At 39.5% G+C, this 25,016-nt stretch overlaps 1 pseudogene; it reads right to left on the bottom strand.

Moving 5' to 3' along the window:
- LOC118829873 overlaps window positions 1-23,605 on the bottom strand; it is a 68,253-nt pseudogene extending 44,648 nt beyond the window's left edge.
- Window positions 23,606-25,016: the final 1,411 nt, after the last annotated feature.

Raw genomic sequence — 25,016 nt, forward strand, 5'->3', positions numbered from 1 at the left:
CAATGTGTGGACCTCACGTAGGGTTTAATTTCTACCAATTTAGTTGCCTCATTCTACCAATGGTATAGGGAGAGATAATAAGGGCCTGAACTAGAGTGGTGGCCATATTTTTGTGTGGGAGATATGTGACGATTACACTGTTATCGTTACTGTTGTTAACAAAGTTATTACCAAACTGACAGGGCATTCTTTGCAGGTTAGTAGATAAACACATCTCGTCCATCGGTGTGAAGAAAAAGTAAGGGAGTTATAGTTAAGGAGTATAGTTAAGGGAGACCAAGGGAGACCAAGAGAAATCCTTAAAAGAGGTCAAGAAGAGCTATATTTCCATATGGGATCTAAAAAAGAAATCAATCAGCCGACAAACACATTAGGAGTGTATCATGAGCCAGGAACTGGGCTAAGCTCTGGGGGATACAAAGAAAAGCACAGACTGCTAAAACAGACCCTGCCCTCAGAGAGGGGGAGGCACCATATAAATAAATAGGCACACACATGATACACAGAGCAGGAAGGTAATTTCAGAGGTAATGGCCATGTTGGTAGGCAACAGGGAAAGAACCATTGGATCGGAAGAAATTAAAGATTATTGAGAGAGTGAGGAAGATGTTGTAGGCATACTGGAGAAGGCCAGAGGGATGTATATACAGGGGTTGGCCGATGAAAGGAGAAGGGCAACACCTCCTTGTCAAGTCAAATAAAGATACTTTTTGAATCTGGGACTGTACTTCTACTAGACCAAACACTGCTATGTGTAAGTAGGTATAGAAAAAGAGGTGTGTGAAGAGATAGGGGAACAAAGCACCTGTTCAAGAAGCAGTTAAAAGATGGTCTTTTTTGCATTGGAGCCTAAGTTGGAGTAGACAGCTCACTTTCAGTGGGTGGCACCAGTATTTCATAATACTCTCTTCTCTAACAGCTAAACAAAATGATGTTCTTTATAAAGCGTGAACAACTACGTTGGGAAGGAAGCAAAACACTCAGGCATATACAGAAGTACTGGGACTTACGCCAACAAAATGGAGAAGGAAGATAAAAGGGTTTCTCTTTCAAGTTTAGACACAGGAAATAAGCTTAAGGGAGTGTCTAAACTGGTAGGTATTTGAAATATATTGTAGGGGAAATGGAAAAGATCTATATTTCATAGTTTTCCTCTTCCCCAAGAAAGATACTATTCTTGGGCAGGAGTTCTTAATCTAGGGGTCCATGAATTTGTTTAATATTTTGATAACTATATTTCAACATAATTGGTTTCTTTTATAATGCTACATATCTTATTTATGCATTTAAAAACATTCTTATCCTTCACAACATGACAAATGTGGAAATATATTTACATGATTGCATATGTATAACCTGTATCATATTGCTGGGCCTTCTTGGGGAGGGGCTATGGGAGGGAGAAAAAAATTTGGAACTCAAAATTTTATACACAGTGAATGATAAAAACTATCTTTATATGTAATTGGAAAAAATAAAATGCTATTAAAAAATTCTCCTGAGAAGAGGTCCATAAGCTTCATTAGGCTGCCAAAGTGGTTCATGTTCTTGAGGTTTTTTTTTCTCACTACCAGTAGCAGGAAACATTTGCTACTTCACCTCCCCTAAACAGAAAAAGGATATCCTCACCTGCTGCAGCAGTACTGCCAATGGCCTGCAGGGCTGATCAACCACTGCTGGTTCATAGAACAGTGGTACTGCCCCCAACTGAGATCGTGTTTTCAATCTTGTGCTCTACTTGGGCCAACTCTTGGATCACTTCTTGGTAGTGCTCCATAAACATGAGCTTACCACAGCTGGGAGAGGACTTTAGGTCAAACATGGACACCACCTGTCACAGGGGAATAAGAGGATGGATTATTTCTATGGATGCACTCAGCAAATTCATAAATTTGTATGGAATTTTGATCAATTGTCATGACAATCATCTGACAGATCAGGTCCTTGAGGTCTGGGCAGCCCTGGATGTAAGAGCAGATCAGAGAGTGTTGCTGCAGCTCAGCATCATGGAGGACTCAGAAGAAATGGGCTTGAGTCCTGTCTGATCCTTACCACCTGTTTGACACTAACTTTGGGACCATAGGCAAGTCATTTAAGTTTGAATGAGCTTCAGTTTCTTTATGTGCAAAATGGAGATAAAAATATTTCCACTAATTCACATCGATGCCTTCTTATTAAGAAAGGTGCGACACAAAAGGGAGCTGTTATGATTGGCATGCAAAGGGAAGGAAGGGTAGCTGAAACATATTCAAGGGGAAAGGGACATGGGACTTCCCATGGTGGTGGGGAGGCTATTTGGATTAGGATTATTGTTAATGTCATTAGAGGTAGGATACAAAAACAAGAATATAAAGGAGCATAAAGATGGCTCCTACCATCTGGGATTTTTCCCAGTGGTATTACTATTAGATGGATAGTTGGCAATGCTTTATAGCCCGTGAACAACTAAACTGCTGTCTAAACTGAAGGAAGTAAAATGCTCACCCACATGCTAAAGATAAGAAGACAACACTGCATGTCATTATAGAAGCTACAACTCAACCTGTTTAAACAAGAGGCTGACTTTGGAAAATAAGTAGACAAAAGTAAAAAGATCGATTCTGACTATATCATTTTAGTTGTCATGGCACACTGGACAGAGGACCAACCTCAGAGTCAGGAACAGTGGAAGTAAGTTCAACTTCTACACAATTTTTGTAACAAAAATGCTAAAAAGAACCTTGAAACTGTAGCAGCCAGAAAACTCAATTTCCTTTCAAAATAGGTAGACGGCAGCCCAGAACAGCAATTTAGAGTATAAGCTCATTTACAGTAGTATCACCCCCAAAACCAACAAAGTAGGGGAAAACACGAGTCTGCCAAGAGCTTGATATAAGAGCCAACTAAATCCCATCATTATGTGAGCCATCTGGTCAGAAAAACTGAAGGACAAAACCAAACAAACTCAAATTGGAACAGATCTCTTAACTTTCCTGTCATGATTTATTCACAATGTTAAGAGAATTACCACATTCGTATACTAGGTGACATATTTGCATTTGTATCTGTATATTAGATGGTGACCTAATGTGCTAGGTGTGGGACTTAGGAAAATAAATTCAGCAACAGTGGCTGGACCCGTCTTTGTACCTACAGTAGTACTTGGCAGATAGTGCACTCTTGTTAATTGTCTTCTAATAAATAATTTTGATTTTTGCCTGGTACCAGAATAGGAGAAGGAAATGCACAAGACAAGCTTTGCACAGATGATTTTCTATAGAACACATTTTAAAAGTAATGCAAGTGACAGAGAATGTAAAGATATTTGTTGATTTTAAAAAGTATTTGATTTGGTGGGAAAAAATCATCCTTAAAAGCTCTCTGCAAACAAGGTATCTCCCATATAGGTTAAATTTATACAGAACTCCACAAACATGACTCCAGAGCTCCCGTTGCTCTATGACTTTCTGAATACTGACACAAAGAGGGATAAAAATCAGGGAGATACAAGATACCCTCTGGTTTTCACCAGTATCATAGTAGAATGTCTTATGCTGAGTCTAAACTGAATTCCAAAGGAATGCTAAGGTTCTTCCTCCTTCTCCTCTGACTCCATACTCAATAAATGATCTTTTCATGTTAGTTTGTTTTTTCAAACCAGCTCTCCTACTAAGTAACAGATGTGCCCTTTGGCTGACACAATAATCTTGCATTTGTACATTTCTTTATAGTTCTCATAGCATTTTCAATAGCACCAAGATAAGCGATCTGTGTCAGCCTTTGCAACCTAGAACCTAGTACCGAGAAGGACCTGAGGGAATCATTTAGTCCAGGGGTCAGAAAACTCTCTAGCCAACAGCCTGTGAGCCAAATGGTTTATACATTTTAAATAAAATTTTATTATATTTAAATTATTTTTACATTTTTAAATAAAGTTTTATTTTAATAAATATAAAAAAATTAACGTAAAAACTATTCTTAACTCTGGACCTTACAATAAACAGGTGTTGCTCCTGGGCAGTAGTTTCCTGACTTCTGATGTGGTCTCATTTTAGGCTCAGAAAAACAGAGTTGACCCATGTGGTAGTAGTAATAAATAGTAGAAGCTGGATTTAAATCTGTTTCCTCTGACTCCAAATCCTGTGAACCTTCCATCATATCCTTTGTGCCCTGAAAACCTCAGCCTTTGCATGCAATTTGACATCACAAAAAACCTGCATGGTATTAGACATATGCCCCTCATTGCATACTCTGTGTGCTGTGGCCTAGGAGGCTACCTGCCTTACATAGTTCTGGTCAAGCTCTGGCCTTCCCGTATATGTGACCATATGATCCTCAGGATGATTCATGAGTTAGGTGGGTTAAAAACCATGTCACCTCTGTAGAAAGGAGGCTCTAAAATACTTTTCAAAGATCACAAGAGCAAATAGAGGTATTCTCATTCTTGGGCCAGTGCTCCATCACATGCCTGCAGAAATACTCTGGTCACTTGAAAATCATAGTCCTCTTTGCTTCAAAACACAAATAAAACAAAATTGTATTTTGGTAGATGAGGTTTTTTGTGACCTGAATCCATTGGGGGAGGGGTCTGATCACCCCTTGAAATAGTTTAAGAAGGCTGTAAAGCCTGGAATTTAAACTGTGGCATGCCACCTTTCAAAGGAGCAGTCACTTTTTTAGTACTGAACTGAAACAGCCATTCAGGCATTTTGTTTGCCCAAAGAAACAGCCTAAATCAAAGCTGTTGCCACTGAGGGGTGGGGGCAGTGAGTTTCTCTCTTTCACCTGATGTGCTTCCACAAATTTCTCTGGGAGAATACAAGATGCAAGAAGTGACTCGGGCTGAGACAGTATCATAGGGATAAGTAGGTTTTGCGGTTGGGGTTGTAGCTGGACCTCTAGCTCACTGCGCCCAGACACAGTACTCAGATTCTCTCTATAAGGAATACAGGATAGGGGGAAAATAAGGGGAGCACATGATTTGCACTGCAAAGTCTTCAAATCACTTTCATCAGAGTATCCCATGGAGAAACCTGGAGATAGTGCCTGACCTCTCCTCTGGAGGAAGTACTATCTCCACATTTAGATTAATTTAGCCAGTGACAGGCACTGAGAAACCTCTGTTTATCTTGACTGAAAGTGAGCAGGCTTGACAGGGAAGCCTCTGAAAGGCTTTCTATAGAGCTAGTCCTCACTTTTCCCTCTAACTCTGACTGGAACATGGTAAGCATTATCTCATAGTTCTCAAGCCAATATTCACACGGAGTCAGGCTGTGGGACCCCAGTTCTTTCACCACAATGAAGGAATACTCTCTCCCAGGAGAAAGGTGGGGAACAGGACCCGCCCGATCAATACCTGAGGTGCTCGTGCTTAGTTCACTACTTGTACTTTCTAGTAATAGGCTGGAGACTCTGTCCCAGCCATCTAAAGGCATTAGAAAGAAGGGAAAAAAATCTACCATCAATTTCTTGTAGCATAGGAAATGTCAAGTCCTCTCATTAATAGGAACTTGTGAAGTCTGAGAGTGGAATGCATCCATACAGCAGGCAATTGCTGCCACAAATACACACACACACACACATATACATACACACATACATGCATACACACGTAAAAGCGAGCATCCATACAGCAATACTGGCTTTAGAAAGTATCAGAGAGAAAGAACCCCAGAGGCAGCTGGTCCAACCAGTCCCCTCTACAACAGGAGCCTTACTCCCTCTTTCAGGCAATAGATGATATCACATGTATTAGAGAAAATTACAAGACTCCATCAAGCACAGACGTGAATGCATCAGGCTATGTAAGACAAGCTTCTTTGCATCACTTTCCATGACCTGCTTCTTTCTAGATAAGATGCCCTGTGGCTACTGGGTCATTATCTGACAGGCTTGATCAGTGCTTACCCCTGTCCTAGACAAGGGGTCCAGACTGCCTTCTAGCTCCTCTTTCATCCACTAGTGAGCATGGCATGCTTTTTCCAATATGCCATCCTTTATACATCTAGAACGGATATAATCCAAGTCCTGCGTGCAGAACCCATGGAGCCCATCAGCTTCATGGATCCACACTCTCTTTGCCTAGTCTGTGAGCCACACCGATTTCTCAGACATTATTTTATGCCATTTGCCACAAACAGAATGGTCTTTCCTTTCTTTTTCACTCATCTAATACATCTTTGAAGACCCAGTTCAAGTCCTATCTTGTCCAAGAAGCCATCCCTTAATATGTTAGTCTATGCTAACAGTAAACTTTTTTATCTCTAATGGTTGTTATTTTAACTGCTCCCCCCCCCCGCCCCAGGCACTCACAGTAGTAATTAAAGTAGCTTGCTTTACAGATAGCACTCTTTTATACAGCACTCCAAGATTTGCAAAGTGTTACCTCTATAGGTCCTCACAACTCTGGGAGGCAGGTGCTACTGTTATAACCATTTTCTAGATAAGGAAACTGAGGCAAGGGTTAAGTGACTTGGCCAGGGTCACATAGCTAGTAATGTCTGAGGTTGGATTTGAACTCAGGACTTACTGATTTCAGGCCTGGTACTCTACCCACCATACCACTGAATTTAGCACTTGTTTTCTAATTTTTTCAGCATATTACTTCTGTCTCCCTAACTGGAATATAAACTTTTTGAGGGTAGAGATTATGTGCTCTTCCTCTCCCTCTCCTGTTTCTCTCAAAGTTTCCAGCTTGATGATAGGCATAGGTGATTGACTTCAGACACAAATAGCAGCACACAAGTTGCTCAATGTATGGGAAAGAGTTTCTGAGCTCACCTGACTTACTCCTTCTTGCCCGGTGAGCCTGGTGGAGAGTAGAGTGGTGTGTGGCAAGGGTGCGGCATTTCTGGGAGTCTGTCAGCTGCTCCTCTGATTTCAGCCACAGGTCCAGCCACAGGTCCACCACAGGTCATACAAATAAGTACTCAGGCTACCCCCTCCTTGGGATAGTAGGTAGAGAAAGCCTTGTAAAAAGTGGAACAATGTTCAAGTTTTATAATACAGGCTATAATGGCATCTGGCTCTCTGAAAATTACTGTGGGATTCTGAAACCATTTCTTAGTTTTCTCCCTTTTCGTCCTACCTTTCAAGCATAATCCCTTCTCTTACCTGTGTTCTGGTTGCTGTTTACCACCTTACATCTCCACTGTGCCTCAGAGAGAACTTTGGAGAACTGGTGCAGTCGACTCTGCAACCCATCCCTGCTTCCTGAGCAGCTCTGGCTCTCTACCAGTTTCGGGTCCTTGGAGGGCTCATGGTTGTTGATTTCCTCTCGTTGCTCTTGGAGAAGCTTGAGAAAAGCCTCCATTGCTAATTCATCAGCCCAAACCCCACTGCTACCACTACTATGTTTGAGGTCCAGAAAGCCTTGTTCTTGATCCTTGCCTCTTGCCTCTGCAATCAGACAGCTTACAGAGGTGCGAGGAAGACCTCTGAGCACCTCAAGGGCAGTCCCTTCTGACTTCCTCTCAGGCTTGGGTATATGCTGGGGGTTTTCAGAGGGAGAACATCCTAGATCTGGAGGACTTTTCCCATCAAGGTCATCATCTTCAGCATGGTCCTCAGGCAGGGCAGGCTCTTGGTGAAGGTCACTAGAGGTGATGAGGAGCAAAGAGAAAATATTTTCCAGAAGTTCTAGCCACAGGTAATTGGGAATACTGCATAGGTAATGTTGACACTTGGCCAGGTATGTTGAGAAGAGATTTGAGGCACCTAAGGAGATGAAGGGTGCCAGAGAAAGAAAAAAAAAAACAAGTTCACATACACACTCATAGATGCCTCCAAGCCAAAAGCAAAAAATAAAAATCATCTGCTAGCCTCACAAACATTTTCTTATCTAGGGCCACTATCTTCTAAGCCAAGAAACTATGGCAGTGGTCACAAGACTAGTAAGACGTACTGCATGATACATTCCACAGGGCTTCAGGACCTTAGCAGAAACCAGAGAGACTGCTGAAGCCTGGCATTGGCCAGTGAGCTACGCCAGGGTCTTCATGCTTCTTGATGGGGAATAACAACCTTCTCTAGCACCTTATTTCTAGGTTGTGTCCATCTGGGCCATCTGCCTGCTGTTCAACATGTATTTCTCCTCCCTTCCCAGCCACTCTCTTGCTCTGAGTACAATAATTAAATCAACACTACCACTGCATTCTGAAAAGCTATGTCACGTAAATCACTCTGTGGCTCAATTCAATATCCCAGGAAGTTCCCAGACTAAAACTCCCTTCCTCGGTAACTACTCTTATATGTATGTTATCTGTCCTTTCCCCTCCACTTCCCACCACTACATTAGGTAATTTGAGGGCAAGGACTGTCTTTTCCCAGTGCTTAATACAGTGGCTTGAATATTTTAGTACATGTTAAGTACGCAGCAGATACTTAATAAGTGTTTTTTCTTTCTTTCACAGGACACAGATAAACCTCCCACACTTATGTTCAGTATGTGCTTTCAGCTAGGGCACTGAAACCTCAATAAGGTGGGTCTTGTACTATCTTACTATCCCTTCTCTCTTATAAATGCTCTATTTCTGATTTACTGGAATGAAGGTAGCATTTGTCTTCTTAATTAATCCTCTTCTACATCCCCCCCCCAAAAGAGTAAACCACAGTTTATCTTAGGTTCCCTGAATACTGAAAGAGCTATTCACCAGGCAAGAGGATTTTTCTCACAAATAACCTTGATCACACATAGTTTAGAGTGGTGGTGATATAATATTGGAAACGACCTCTAACTAAGTTGTGTACTTTACAGACAAGGTACACTGAAGACACAGAGACTTCAAGGTGTCCTGATAAAAGCAAAGAAAAGGAAGTCAGGAAGTCTGACTCCATTAGATATTATATTAGTTCTTTTTTTTCTTCATATTTTGGCTTTCCCTTTACAACACTGAAAATAGTATTTGATAACAATGAAACAATTCTTCTGAGTAATAAAACCTTTAAATTTAAAACTGTAGTGAAAGTGATTATCAGTACAAAGAATATATATGTCGGATTTTTACTACTAAGTCCATGCACAAGATGGAGCCCAATTACTCCACCTAGGGAAGAAGACTCCTTCGTGGGCTCCTGGTTAGTGGCCAGGTTCTCAGAGGGTCATTCTTTGCAGACCTGGCACTGAGAGCATTGATGAGAATTCACATAGAGGGCATAGATGGCATACTTCATGGCACAGAATCCCTGCAAGAGTGTCAGGTTCTGACATTGGTACAGATTGTTGGGGATTGAGAAATCAGCTGAATATAAAATAAAAAGAAGAAAAGAAAGAAGTAAAACTCCTGAGGGTCAATTCTTTCACATTCCCACTGGCTGTGAGCACAACATGAAGAGAAGGGGAAATTTTGAGTCATTTAGATGTGTCTTCTCTCCATACCATTTCTTATTTCTACTAGTTCCTCTTGTCTTTGTCTTTTATGCCATCTGAATTCAACATTACGATTCTTTTATTTCCTTCTTTCATTTACTCCTACCCATAGAATCATAAAGTCTATGTTCTGTCTACCTCCCAAACCTGACAATCCTTAAAAATCCTTTCCCAGACTCACTTATTCTAAGACATCCACCCTCACCCGTTACAGAATTCCTGAAGATGAATAGACTAGAATCCACATCATCCTATACCTCTGATATAGGTATGGTAACATCATCTATCTTTTCTTTTCTAAAGTATATGTCTATGCCCTCTCACATTAATAGTACTCAGAATGAAATCAACTGAAAAGGTTTTATGTTTTCATACAGGAGAACCAGATAATTCTAATTTGTTCAAAGATTTGGGATGGTGGTGGTAAAGCGGTCTTGTATCATATTTGCAATTGCTCAAGATCACTACATTAACTTCCCAGTGCCCTTTTCTCAGTCCTTATCCTCTTTGACAATGTACAGAATTCAAAATGAAGCTTCTAATTTTATTCAATTGGGGAATATATATATATATATATATATATATATATATATAGAGAGAGAGAGAGAGAGAGAGAGAGAGAGAGAGTTTCAGGTTACAGGATGCTCAATTGTAACCTAAATTGCCTCAGAAAGGCCAGAGATCTTGTATTTGTGATTCTGTTCCAGAGATTCCCAACAGCTTAGAGTTCCTAGGAAAGGTGAGGAAACCCCACCTTCCTGGTGTGAGTGACTCACTGTTGTTCCCTCAAATTCAAGGACACTCTAGGGGACCACAGCCAGGCTGCCCATTTTGAGAAGTCATGGCAATAAGCCTAGACAGACCTTCAGTTCACAGGAGATGGACATGATCTGGACCACCTCCACTTCAACGTACACTGATTGTGCTGTGGGTCCTTGATGCGCATTTTCTGCAGTAGCTTGAAAACATCTTCCTCCCTAAGAGCAGGAAGGTTTCTGAGGTGATTAAGGGAGTAGAGCACTGAATGGCTGTCTCCACCATACAAGTGATGTAGGATCTCTCTCTCTCTGGTATAGGAAGGCTGCAAAGAGAAGACTGAGGGAATGGGGGTTTGTTTCATAGTTCTGTCAGGGGAGAGCCTGACTTCATTTCCTCCTTTATCTTTCTGCTTCACTCCTCAGACCACAGATCTCACCTCTGTTAGCACTGAAAAAGGAGCCAGATCTAGGATGGAAATTTTCAGTACCCACTATCAACGAGACTCCTGGAGATCCTGAAGGACAAGCCCTTTACTAGTAAGCCTTCTAATGTCTGCTGACAGAAACTCCCCTGGAATACTTTTGGCAAGTGCCAGGACAGTGACCAAACAGAGAGACTGCCATTCTCCTCTATGGCCCCTCCACTTCTGGAAATTCTGATGAGGTGGGAAGGAGGTGAGCCTAGAACCACAGGTGAGCTGAGGTCAGGGAAACATGAGGCAAGATGCTCCTTATGTCAATCTCCTACAGCCAGAGAAGAACTAGCAACTATATGTTCATGTTGAAGAAGGGTAGAAGAGTTGATGGGCAGCATCATCAAAAAAGATTCACTATCCCTATTACAGGATGGAGAAGTGACCAAGAGAAGGCATCACCTATCCTCACCTGTTTTGCTGCAGACACCACTCTAGGACCTCGACATGTGCTGACAAACCATCATAGGCATCTCTGAAGAGCTTGTCACACTCTTGATTCTGCTTTCAAATAGAAAAAAAAGGAGAGATGTTGACTCAGACACCTGGGGCTACTAGAAACTAGGACTACCCATATTAAGCCTAACCCTGAAATGTATAGTTCTGGACATCTATCATCACTAGAGAAATCCAAGGCTTCAGAACGGAAGATTTACCTCCGTTCTGTGGAGGGTCTGGAGCAGCCACTTGGCCGACTCCAAGCTCTGACAATGAGTCCAACCCAGAAGCACAAATAGTTGACTGAGAGGCCTGAATTCTCTATCCAGCAAGCAACTCAGATCTGAAAAGTCTTCTTCCTTCAATAGCATCAGTGCTGTCATCTGCAGGCCAAGAAGAGCATTATGACAAACTCATAAAACAATCTAAATGAACTTGGTTTGGATTGTAAAGGTGATAGCTTCTTAGTGCAGGGCTTCTTGGCAATTACAAAGCTGGAGAGCAGATTGAGTGGGGCTAATTTCCAGGTTCTACCAAAGGGAACTACAGCCTACAGGTGAAAGTTTTACTTCTCCATGAACGTTCTGAATCTCATGAACCTATCTGAAGAACAGAAAAAAATGGCATCAGGCCTACTGGACTGTACTGTGATCCTCCTCTTTCTAGAGTAATCTCTAGACTTTGTTAACATCCACATCCAGGGAAAGAACTATGGAGTCTAAATGCAGAGCAAAGCAGACTATTTTCTTTTATGTTTTGTTTCTTTTCTATGTCATTGTTCCTCCCATTCATTCTAATTCTTCTATACAACATGGCTAATGTGAAAATATGTTTAATAGGCATATATATGTAGAGCCTGTATCAGATTGCATGCTGTCTTGGGGAGGGGGGAAAAGTTTAAAACTTGTGGAAGTGAATGGTGAAAACTAAAAATAAATAAATTAACTTAAAAATATTTGTTGGATGGGATTATTTATCACAGTCAATCATATTTGTAATGCCTAGCCTTTGTCATAAGTGTGTATGCAAGGCAACAATAAGTTTTGGCTGAATGAACAAAATCTGATGATTAATGATGCTAGCTCTCTGGTTTCCTTCTTATCCCTGGGAGAAGAGAGAAGCATCTGAGCTGAATAAGGAGCAAGACACTGTGTGTAGGAGAGGTTTGTGCCTGAGGAGCAATTTGGGATAAATTGAGGAAAATTTGAAGATGAACATACTCTTGATCCCAGCTTCTGTGAGAGAATGTTGAAAGAAAATGAACAAGGTCAAGGAGGATGAATGAGGATAAAATTATAAAGACTTGAAGAGAGACTCAGGAGAAGGAAAAGATGAAGGAAGTTGCAAGGCTGAGTAAGAAAGACAGATGGAACAAACTAAATAATAAAACAAATTGGTAGAGTGGATTGGTTGGTAGGATAAGTTGGCGAAATGGGGAATTGGTGTAATGGAGAAGGGAAGAGTACAGGGTTATGGAATAGTTGATACTAAAGAAAGGAAGCTTATTAAGAAGTAATAAAACACTAAAAAGTCAAGTCCTTAGGGGTACAGTATAAATACCCCAAAGTAGTGAAAGAACCCCACAAGCCTAAAAAAATCACAAGTGGTATGGGGAATGGAAGAGAATTCTGCAGTGACTTGCACTAATTGTGCAAATGTTTGCATTTCTGTCACAGTCAATTGACAGATGTGCTCCAAGTATAGAATGGTCTTCCTTCTTGAAGAATAGATCAAAGGACCTGGGAAATGCCTCTCTATATTCAAGGCCATTAATGTCATTTAAGTGTTCTTAAAAGAAATTAAAGCAGAGCTTCAGTGGGGAAAAAATGGGGGATTTGAGCTAGAGAAGGGGAGACTAGACCCTAGTCAAGAAGATGGAAGATGAATGAGTACTACAGATTATAGGAAGAAAAGGAAAAAGGGAGCTGTAGATTTACAGCTAAATAACAGATTTAAGGCTCTTCCTGAAGAGAAGGAAGTTCCAAAGAGGAGGCAACTGCTTGTCCTCCAAGGAATCACAGCAGAACCACTGAAGCCATCAGGGGAGAAATCCCCCAACAAGAATCAGAGGAAGAAATGAAGAGTAGGACAGTGACTGATGATTCCCTGCGTAGGGACACTGAGGCAGTTATTTGTTCACATGCTAACAATAATAGAGAAGTCTCTTGTATTACAGTGGCATATATTTAAGATTTATCAAAATGGAAGTCTATAATGCAATTCTAGTGTTTCACATAGGCACAAATAATATTACCAGAAGGCACCTTTAAAGTATTGTAAAAGATTATGAGGTTTTGAACAAGAAACTAAAGATAATATAGGCACAGATTGTTTTTTTCTCACTTTTGTTTACTGATGGCAAACAGTACAAAAGAAAAAGCAATTTGGGAAGTAAACAGTTGGCTAAAATAGTGGTGTCTGAGAATGGGATTTGTACCATGACTGTACCATGACTTAAATCCAATGATTAGAGACACCTACCTGGGGATGGACTAAACTTAATAAAAGCAGGTAAGAATGAATGGTTAGTTGGGCATATGCAAACATAATCAAAAGGACTTTGAAAAAGGATGGGAAAGGGAAGAAATTGCCTAGCTTTAGGTGATTTTCTAAGCTAGATACTATGGATAGCTAGAATGAAGAAAGAATAGCAGATGAGACGCTCAGAAATCACAGGAGATAAAATCCAAGAAAGGAGCCAATAGTAAACTCAATGGCCTCAACTACCTATAAATACTCAAAATTTAAGCAAGAAGCAAGAAGAACTAGTTGTCCTAACATAAGGTAGCAAATTTGACCTGAAGCATCACTGAGGTTGATGGGATAAAATCCAATATTGGAATATGGCCCAAGATGGGTGTACCTTATTTACAAGAAACAGGACGGGTAAAGGGGAAGAAGAATGGAGTAGAAAAGCAGTGTATATTAATAAGTTATTATCATGTGAGGAAATCCAGGAATGTGAATAAATAAGAATAGTGGAAAACATTTGGACAAAGATCAATGGAAGAAGAAATACAAGCAATTTTGTATGCCCCAGACCACCTAAACAGAAAGAAATAGATGAGTTCAGGAAACAGATCATAGACCTTGCATGGAGAAGTGATCTAGATATCTTTTGGATATCTGCCCAAAGGAGAACAGCTCATAACATCCTGATTTGCATTAATAATAATTTTTTCCTTAAAAAATTAGAACTAACAAGAGGAAATTCTATATCGGATCTAATTCTCACTAACTGGGAAGAGCTGGTTGCTGGGGTGAAAATGGTGGGATCTTTGGAGGAAGTAACTACTCCTTCTTAGAGGTTGTGATTGAAGAGGAGAAAAGTTGAGTGTAGTTTGACAGGTACCCTAGGTTTCAGGAAGTGTAGGGGAAGGAAAAGTAGGACTCCATTCTACAAGGAAAGTTAGCCCAAGAAGAATGAAAAATTCTGAAGACCAAGGGAAATGATCCCAACGAAGAAGAAAAGTGGAATTGTCTGAAGAGTAAGCTGCAGCTGCACAAGGAACTGACCACCCAACTTATATTTTTTAAAAGATAGAAATTGAAGATTGAAGCACATGCAGGCGAAAGAAGATGAATGAAAGAGTGGCACAGTCCTATAAAAATAGTGTCAGGAATACTAAAGTCCAGAATAGGCTGAGGTTGATAAAGGGATCTATGGACACTAAAAAGGGAGTTCAAGAAGAGGCAGGATTGCTACTGGTGGTGGAGTGAGCATAACTGGCTGTCCAGAATAACCTGTGGACTGGAAATGACAGGACAATAGCTGACAGAGAGCTGATATAGGGAGCCAATATTCAAAGTAAGTAAATAAGATGATAATAAGAGAACCCTCAGTCATCTTTGATTGATTGAAGTCACCTAGTCCAGATAAACTGCATCCTTTGATGCTTAAAGAATGGATAAATTTAAGAGGCAAGCAAGCCACTGTCAGTAACAGCCGAAAAGCCATGCAAATTAGGAGATGTAATTCAAATGTGGACAAAAAAGGGAAGAGAATAAAGTCTAAAAGTATAGGCCAGTAAGTCTGAATTCTTGGGAAAATTCTAGAATGGATCATTTTAAAAACCAGTCAGCGAATATATAGAAAAATAGAGATTACAAAGAGAAATCATGACTTCATCAAGCAATAAGTCATGCTAGACCAGGGGTGGGGAACCTGAGGCCTTGAGGCCTCATACATGGCCTTCTAAATCCTGGTCCTTTTAACTGAGTCCAAGTTTTACAGAACAAATCCTTTTATTGTTCTGTCAGGCCTGGATTCAGTCAAAGAGTTGCACTTGAAGACCTAGAGGACCATATATGGCCCTAAGGCCACAAATTCCCACCCCTGTGCTAGATTAACCTTACTTTCTCCCTCCCCCCATAGGATTACTAAATTTGTGGGTGAGAGGAATGCCTAAACATAGTTTGAATAGATTTTTTAACAAAACATTTGATAAAGTAGTTCAAACTATTCCTGTGGAAAAGATGGAGAAATGTGGACATAACTACTTAAATGGACAAATTCATAGGAGTCATTCCATTAACAGTTCAATTTCATTATGGCAGGACATCTCCAGGGCCAGAGTGCCCTAGGGATCTATGTTGTTTAACATTTTTATCAATGACTTGGATAAAGGCCCAGAGGGCATGCTCATCAAATTTAATGACACAAAGCTAGAAGATATGGTAGCTAACAAGCATCCTTCTTAGGACTCACCAGCAGAGTCATAACTAAGCTCTGGTGGACACCCAAGGACAGCCGTCTCGGATTGTTGCTCAAGTACTACTTGAAGAAGCTTCTGTTCGATAGCAGTCCTAGAGCAAGAGCATCGGATTGAATCTAATTAGATGAAATTTCATACTAGCGGAGTACTTATACTTGGGTTCAAAAAACCAACTTTAAAAGTACATATAGGAGAACATAGAGAGCAGTTTGTCTCAAAGAGGTCTGGGGGCTTTTTTGGACTTCAAACTCAATCAATACCAGTCAGCAGTGTGGGGTGGCCTGGGGCTACCTCATGAGAGGCATTTTCTTCTAGGAATAAGGAAGTGAGAACCTTCTGTACTCAGTCTTTGCACTATCTGGACTGCTAAGTTCAGCTCTGGAATGTTAGGCTGGTATCTAGAGAACAACCAAAGTTCTTGTGTCTATGTCACAAAGGAGAAGGAATTCCAGGCATGTTTGGCCTGGAGAAGACAAAACTCTGGGGACACATGTGACGACTGTCTTCAGGTATCTGAAGGGTTACCACATACATAGGAGGGATGAGAATTGTTCTATTCAGCTGTAGAGGGCAGACACAAGAAGTGGATGGGAAGACACGAATTCAGGCTTGATATCTTGGCAGACTCTCTAATGACTAGAGCTGTCTAAAAGGGGAACAGCTGAACTGTGAGGTGATGAATTTTTCCCTCAGTGGAAGTCTTCAGGCAGAGTCTGGATACCAGAGACGATAAAAAGGGGGATTCGTTGGGCATGGGTTGGACCAACAGTGCCAAATTCTGTGATCCTCTATGAATTATAGAGTAACCTGACTTGCCCATACCAGGATCTGCTCCAGGAGGTGTTTGTGGCTATTCAAACAGTAAAAATGGGCCATCTTTCATGCCTGGGTTGTATTAGGATTGGAGAACAGAGTTAGCATTGCCTTCTCAGGATCCAGATGTTCAGATGGAACTAGAAATCAACAATACAGCAGGAGTTACACTGAGGAAAAACTAGGATCTCAGTTCCTATGATCAACTCCATTTTTAAATAACTGATGCTAGAGATTATAACTTCACAACTTTCAATAGCTTTCTCATTCTCTATTTGTTCTGAAAAAAAACCCTTCTATCTTATTGCTAATAACTTATCATGTTGCTTTGGCAAAATAATACCCAAGACTCCCTAATCCCCATTACTACCTAGTTTTTCTTACCAGATTTCCTAGTCTACATGGAGGGTATGGATCCAAAAGAAGTTAGCATACCAGAATTTAGCAAGGGGAAGACTTGGATCCCTGGATGCAGACAGGGTGGAGAAGAGAAAAAACTTACCTTTTCCCAACGTTCTAGAGCCCAATGGCTTTTCCTTCACCTGTTCTGTGTAGATATTGCCACATACAGCAACCAGGCTCCAGCTATCTCTCCTTATCATGCACCCCAAGAGTTGCTCCTCTTGCAGGAGACTACCTTCAGTTTCACAAGCTCTAAGGAGCTCCTCACACAGGAGACGCCATTCAACCCAAAGTGGTTCTGCAGGGCAGCGTAGTATACGCAGAGTCCCATAGATGGCATCAGCAACCCCAGAGGGGATAGGGCTGGGGCCCTTTAGAGACTTCAGTGCTTTCTGATTAAAGTCAATCAATGGTTTCTGCAGAGGTCAGCCACAGGCTCCTATGCCATTGTCCTCTCCAAGCAAGAGATCCAGCAGGGCCTGTGCCTGTGGGGGTGCCTGCCACAGGAGGTCCCAGAGGGTGGAAACAACTTTTGTGCTGAGCTGGCGTGCCCAATTCTCCCCCTTCCTAATGCTGTCAGTCAAAGGCCCTATATTATCATGTGGTATGGCCTCATACAGCTCCCGTGGGAAGAGTAGTTGGTCAGAAATGCCTAAAAAGCTATCACTTTTGTGCTTTCTTATCTTTCCTTCATGACCAATATAGAATTTGTTACCAAAACCTGTTCTCCTTCAAAATGGAGTCATCCCTTCCTCTCTATTCGCATAGTCATCAGGGCCTCATCACTTCATTATGCCAACAACCTCCTAGCTGCCTTAACTGCTTCTAGTCTTTCCCCAACCCAACATACCCTACATATTTGAGACAAGAACTGGCCCTGTGATTTCATTACTATAGGATCCTTCCTTTCTATAAACCAACAGCACTTAAAATTAGCATCATATCATTTAGCACCTAATTGCTCCAGTTACATTGTCTTTTCTCTCCAAGAAGACTTAGTGCCTTGGGCATAGTTACCATGTTTTCTATTTTTCTTCTATGTTTCATAATTTAGTATAGTACAAAGTACACGGTAGGTCAGTAATAGCTTTTTTAGACTCAGGACTCATGGGACCGTGGTGCCCCTACTTGTATAGTGTGACAACCCATTTCCCTTTCTCTTCTAACAACCAGTCTAACCAATCTATAAGCAGTAGAGAAAGTAGGTAAAATAGGCAGCTATAAGCTCTGAAAGGATACCTAGAATACTTTGACAGTTATGTCTCAACTTCCAATAGAACTGAAGGTCCTTGAAGGGCAGAGAATGTTTCCTTCTTGTTTTAGCATTCCCAGGGCCTGCCAAGGTACCCTGCATGCATCAGGTGATTAATAAATGTTTGCTAAATTAAAGGAAACCTAGACTGGCATGGGAGGGTAAAGAATACTGTGTAAGCCACTATCTTGAAAGGCAGCCTCTCCTAGAAGCACATTAGCAAGGGGAACAACTTTAATAACTTAGAATAACCTGGGGACAGAAACATGCAATACAAGCTTTCTTCCTAGTCTTTTCCCCAGAGAGGCTTACCTTAGGGGATGTCTTCTGGAATGTTATTTTGTAGATCTTCTGATAGCAAAAGAAATCTGTCCTTCTCTGTAAAGTAGACAGGGGAAATTTCTGGAAGAATTGGAAAGAAGAACCACAGAGGCTAAAGTCCAAGTTGAGGGCAAACAAATTATAAGCACATATCTCACCTGGACTAGCCTATGACTTGAAGTTGTCCTGAAATAAAGTACACTTAATGCAGTGAAATCAGCAAGATCAGAACTGCAGGCACACCAATTACAATGATATTAAGAAAAAAATGGGAAAAGAAAGGAAAACAAGGCTAAAAGTGACAGAACTGTGGACAGACCGGGAAGGAGACAAATGACAAAAGCAACTTGTGTGCTTATTTGTTAATTATTTAAGTTCTGTATATTCCAAAAGTCAACTAAATTCTACATACCACATGACCCAATAATGCCACTACTTGGCCTATACCTTGAAAATACCAAAGACAAAGACCCATGTGGCACAAAAATATTTATATCATAACTTTTTGTGATACTATAGCTGCAGCACAAAACTTGAAAATAAAGAGAAACCTATTATCTCATGTGGAACATTTTATACCATTTTATATCATTTTTGTAATTTCAATAAGACTCAGAGCCTGAACTGATTAACCAGAAGAAAAGCCTGATCCTAACAGTCTCTTTGTTCTCTGAGTAAACTCAGAGAATATCTTTTCTCTGTCAACAAGGCCAGATCTGGCTGACCTAAGAACATTCTTTCCTCTATTAACCATTAAAGGATGAGACCCTAATTCTGAGAGAGACTACCTCTCTTAATGTTCTATGGGTATATACTTTAACTAACCTTTGTCAATACTCTTGTCTTTACAAACCTATTCCATTAAGGAAAATTCTCTTCTTGTATCATAGTTAAACATATATGGGGATCAAAGAAGTGAGGTAACACAGACTTCTGAGTCTGCTAAAAATAATGTATATAAGTCTTCTCTTTCCTTTGTTCAGGCAGTCAGATTCAGGTCCGACTCCACGCATGCATGTATCCGCTAAGTTTGAAGGGAATGAATGAGTGAATAAATAAATGTATAAGTAATATGAATTTTTCTATCACCTAGCCTGTTGTTTCCTTCAACCGAATTTTCAGGTTTAACACTTAAAAATAGCTAAACAGGTTGTGGCAGGGCAGATGGGCATAGCCAGATCTCATGGTAACTCAGCAGAGGTCCAGTAAAGTTAGACCATCCCCATACCACAAAGGTGAGGCCCAATACAACTGTGAATTCTCTGCCTGGACTCTTCGCCTATGGTTAATAAATACCCACTTCCCCCTTACTCTCTCAGTCCCAGTGATACTGAATTCCTGTCTGAAAGAAAATTATACCACCCCCTCTCCCTCTGTCTTTATCTCAAAGCCCCTTGACATCCTCCCCCCATTCTCTCCTCCTTCATCCCAATCTCTTCTTGCCCTTGTCAAGGCTTTCCCCGCTATGTGTACTCCTGATAGAAAGCAGAGATTGTTTTGTCTTTATATTAATATCCCCAGAACCTAGCATAGTGCCTGGTATGTAGTAGATACTAAACAAATGTTTGTTGATTAACTCATCTCACCCCCTAATGTCTTCTCCATCATACCGTGCTATCATTCCTTCTCTTTCTCTAATATTCTTTCTCTATCTGCTACTCATTCCTTCCTTGCTGCTTTCAAACATACCTATCAAACATCCCATCCTTTCTCATCTATACCTCCTGGCTTCCTCAAAGTCCTAACTAAAATTTCACCTTCAACAGGAAGCCTTTTTAAGCCCTTCTTAATTCTAGTGCCTTCCCTCTTTTGTTTTTATTTATCCTGTGCATAGCATGTTTGTATGTATTTGTTTGCTTGTTGTCTCCCTTATTAGAGTATGAGCTCATTGAGGGGGAGGACTGTCTTTTGCCCCTTTTTGTATCCCCAGCATTAGCACAGTGCCTGGTACATGGTAGGTCCTTAATAAATGGTTATGAATTTCCTGGATTCCTGTAGTAGCTTCCTATTTGGTCTCCCTGCCTTTAGTCTCTCCCCTCTTCAGTCCACTCTCCACATAGCTGTCAAAATGGTCTTCCTCAAGTGCTGACATTGTTACCCTTCTCCTCAAACTCTAGCAGCTTTGTGTTTTTTCCAGGCTCAAATATAAACTCCTTTGTTTGGCATGTAAAGTCCTTTATAATCTGACCCCAACCGACATTTCCTGCCCTTCTAGGAACACTGCAGCCCTTCCAGATTGGCCTTCTTAATGTTCTTCCTATATAACCCTGCATCTCTCATGTTGGCACTGGATATCTCCCATGCCTGGAATGGTTTTCCCTCCTCTTCACCTTCATTTTGGAGAGTACCTAGTTTCCTTCAGGGCTTAAGTGAAGTGCTACTGTCTATATGAAGACTTTTTGAATGTCCCTAGAAACTGTTGGTTCCCCCACAAAACTATATTATATCTATCCATGTATGTACATGTGGTCTCTCCCAGGCAGACGGTAAGGCACATGGAGGGGCAAAAAAGTTTTGACTTTAGTCAGTGTATACTTAGATCCCAGCACAGTGCCTGGCATAGAGAGATGCATAATAAATGTTTGTTAATTGAGTCACAACAAAAGGGCAGCCAATCTTATGCCCAAGTCCCCACATTATTTCTAACTTAAGCAGATGAGACAAAAGGCCATAGTAATCAGCTTTAAACATTTTAGATGGCTCCTTTTATGCTGGAATTTCTGTGCTGATCATGATGAGAAGTGGATATGTGAATTATTCTCTAAGAATACAGAAGGCTTAAGGAAGTGCTGTATCCTCATTTTTCAGTATTCTAGAATGGGTGATTTTATATTAAGTTGTGAGAGGCAATGTGAAATAGCATCAGAATCATCTGAGTTCGAGTTCTAAATCTGACATACTAGCTCTATAGCCCCAGCTAAGTTCCTTCATTTCTCAGTACCTCAGGAAATTCTCTAAATATACAAGTTATCAAGAAGTTATTAAGGTCTTCCACCTTGGCAGAAGTTCCTCACTACCTACTGTCTCCATCAGTGAAACCAGAAGTCGTTAGAAAAATAAAAAAAGAGTCTTATCTTCTCATTTCACAATTACATTTAACCTAGAGGCATAGTTCCTAAGCCTTTAAGTTTCACAACCTTTTCCAGTTCAAAAATTAATCTCCTTATTCCCATGGACCAATATGAACAAATCTGTGGTCTGAAGTGGGCCCATCGACCAATAAAAACAATGCTATATATCAAAAACCCTGATGACATCTATTATAACTCTTTTAAATAAAAAACAAGATGAAGTGAATCCCAACCTAAAGTAGGAAGCACCTGCCAACATGAGGATGGATGATGGATTTACCTACTTTACATTCAAAATACATAATCCTATTTCTTGTTGCTGTAAAATATATCATTTAAAACTTAATACTGAACATGACTAAAACCTATTCTACTTGGTTAGCAATTAAAGTATTCAGTCACTGTCAAAACATCCACCAAAATTCTTTTTATATTCATTTTCATTTACTTAGCTTACTTGATTGTAGTTAATGCATAGCCTTTCTTCTAGTTTAAAGTTTTTCTATTTGCATTATTTCATAAGGGTTTTTTCCAGATTTATTTGGCTTTAAAATTCTGATCTTAATGCCAAGTAAGTTGACCATTTGCATATGCAAAGAACAAAAAATAGTACATGAAGCTGTAAGTTTCTATTATGACCAACTCACTTTAATTTTTAAGTATATAATTAATTCAACATATTTTCAAAACTGTCTTGCTTATCTGTTTCCCACTGAAATTTTATTCTCTCCTAAGCATCTTTTAAAAATGCTACAAGGACCTTCTTTTTTACTTTTCTTTTTCTTTCATTCTGGTAACCCCATCACTATCCTCCCTTTGGCATCACTCCACCCCTCCCCCACGAAAGGGAAAAAAAAAACTTTAATCAGATATGTATAGTCAAGCAAACCAAATCTCCACATTGGACACATCTGAAAATGAACATTTGATTCTGCCCTAGGTTTTTCATCTCTCTGTCAGGAGGTAGGTAGAATGTCATCACTGGTCATTTGGAATCTTGGTTTTTGTCACTGCACCAGTCAGAGTTCTTAATCTTAATGATTTTCAAATTGTTTTTCTTTATGATGTTGTTACTATATAAATTATTCTCTAAATTCTGTTCACTTCACCCTGTATTAGCTGTTTCAAGTCTTCCCAGATATGTCTGAAACCATCCCTTTCATTATTCTTTATGGTGCAATAATATTCCATTACATTCATTACCACAATTTGTTCACCTGTTCCCCGAACGAATATTTTTGAACATGTGGGTTCCTTTCCTCTTTCTCTGATGTCTTTGGAGTATAGGCTTAAATAGGAGTTATCACTGAATAAAAGGATATATGCACAGTTTAAGTCATATTTGGGGAATGATTCTAAATTGCTTTCCAGAATGGATGAACCAATTTACAACTCTACCTATAATGCACAGTGTGCCTGTATTCTTGGCAATCCCTTCAACAGTAGTTATTTTTCTTTTTTGTCAACTTTGCCAATCTGAAAGGTACAAGGTGGAACTTCAGAGTTGTTTTCATTTGCATTTTTATTATAAATTGGGAGCATTTTTTCACAAGGATTTTGATAGCTTGAATTTATTTCTTTGAGAATTGCCTGCTCATATCCTTTCACCATTTTTCTATTGGGGAATGACTCTTAAATATTTGAATGAGTTTCTTATACATATTGGATATTAGATCTTGGCCAGAAAAATTTGTTGCAAAGCAATTTCTTTCTATCCTTTGTACTTGTCAGTCTCAATGACATAAAATTTAAATATTTGTTGAATAAATGGTATTGCATCTCATTAATTTAATACAAATTATTTAATCACCTTTCTATTTTTCGACAGCTAGGTTACTTGAAGTTTATTACAGCTACATTTCGAACTTCTATGATAAACTTGGAATAGGTAATTTTTTTTCTTTTTTTTTAAATTTCAGTACCTCCAGGTTCCAAAAATGAACTTGTTTGGTCAAAGGGGATGATTATTGCTGTAGTTTTGACTGCATACTGCTCAAGTATGGCCTTTTCCTCCATAGCCCTATCAATACTAACACAGCCTTTCATTATTTTCACAAGTGTAATGGGTGTCAAGTGGTACTTCAAAGTTATTTTAATACACATCTCTTTGATTATTAGAGAAATTGAAGGTTTTTGAAGTGATTATTAACAAGTTTTTTTTTCTTCTGAAAATAATCTTATTGTTATCCCTTGGTCATTTACTCACTGTGGAATGAAAGTTACCATAGGAGTTATGAACAGCTCCCTAGATATTTAAAATGTCAAGTTTTTTTTTTATAATTAAGATTTTTTATTTTCAGTTTACAACACTCAGTTCCACATAACTTTGAGTTCCAGATTTTCTTCCCCCCCCCCATCCCCAAGATGGCATGGAATCTGATATATCTTTTACATATAACTTCACATTGAACTTATTTATACAATAGTCAAGTTGTAAAGAGGAATTATGACCAATGGAATGAATCATGAGAAAGAAGAAACAAAACAAAACAAAAAACCCAAACCCAAAGACCAAAACAAAAGAGAAAAAAAAAGGGAAAAAAAGGCAAGCATAAAGTGTGCCTCAATCTCCTTTCAGACTCCATAAAATGTCGTTTTTCATCCATCCCATTTGCTATAAATATTTCCCCTAATATATTATTTTTCATTATTTAATGTAGTCAAGCATATATATTTGTCCCTAATAATCCCTTCTATTTGTGGCATGAAAAAAATTTGCCCTCTTTTTACAAATGAGATAACTATTTCAGTTTTTCAAACTTTTTATATGGGCAATTTGTAATTTTTACTATATTAATTTAACCTATCTTATTAATACCAAATGCCCCTTCAATTATTTAGGTCCTCCTCTATTTTGGTCACTCTAGTTTTATAGCCCTTATACAGGGATCTTAAGAATTCTAGGTAGGTCAGTTCCTACATATATGATGGGCTTCCTTTCATCATAAATGAGATTTCTGTTTTATACCTTCTTGATCTTTATAACTAGTGAATAAGAATACAGATGATATTGGTAGATTGATTTTATGTCCTGCAAATCTGCTAAACTTATGTATTGTTTCCATTAATATTTTTGATGAGATAATTCCTTATATTGGTATGATTAATTTGTGTATCAAGGTCTTTTGAGGAGGGAGTAAAGTGAGAAAGGACTATGATAGTTGAAGGAAGAGAATTCAGCTTGTATAGCTGCTGGGGTCTGTAAGAAATGATTAAGTTACCCAGACAGCATATTCTTAGTTGAAAGGAACAGGTTAGGGCTTCCATTTAGAATTCTAAAGCCAAGCTGACTAACATTTATTTTATTCATTATTTGACCATCATTATCCACAGATTCACAAACAGATTTCATATTCATATTTTTCTTCAACAGTCAAGAAATTATTTACTTTTTCTAAAACACAGATGCCAACCATCTTGAGTACAA

The sequence above is a fragment of the Trichosurus vulpecula genome, chromosome 8, assembly GCF_011100635.1.
Source record: "Trichosurus vulpecula isolate mTriVul1 chromosome 8, mTriVul1.pri, whole genome shotgun sequence".
Lineage (NCBI taxonomy): Eukaryota > Metazoa > Chordata > Mammalia > Diprotodontia > Phalangeridae > Trichosurus > Trichosurus vulpecula.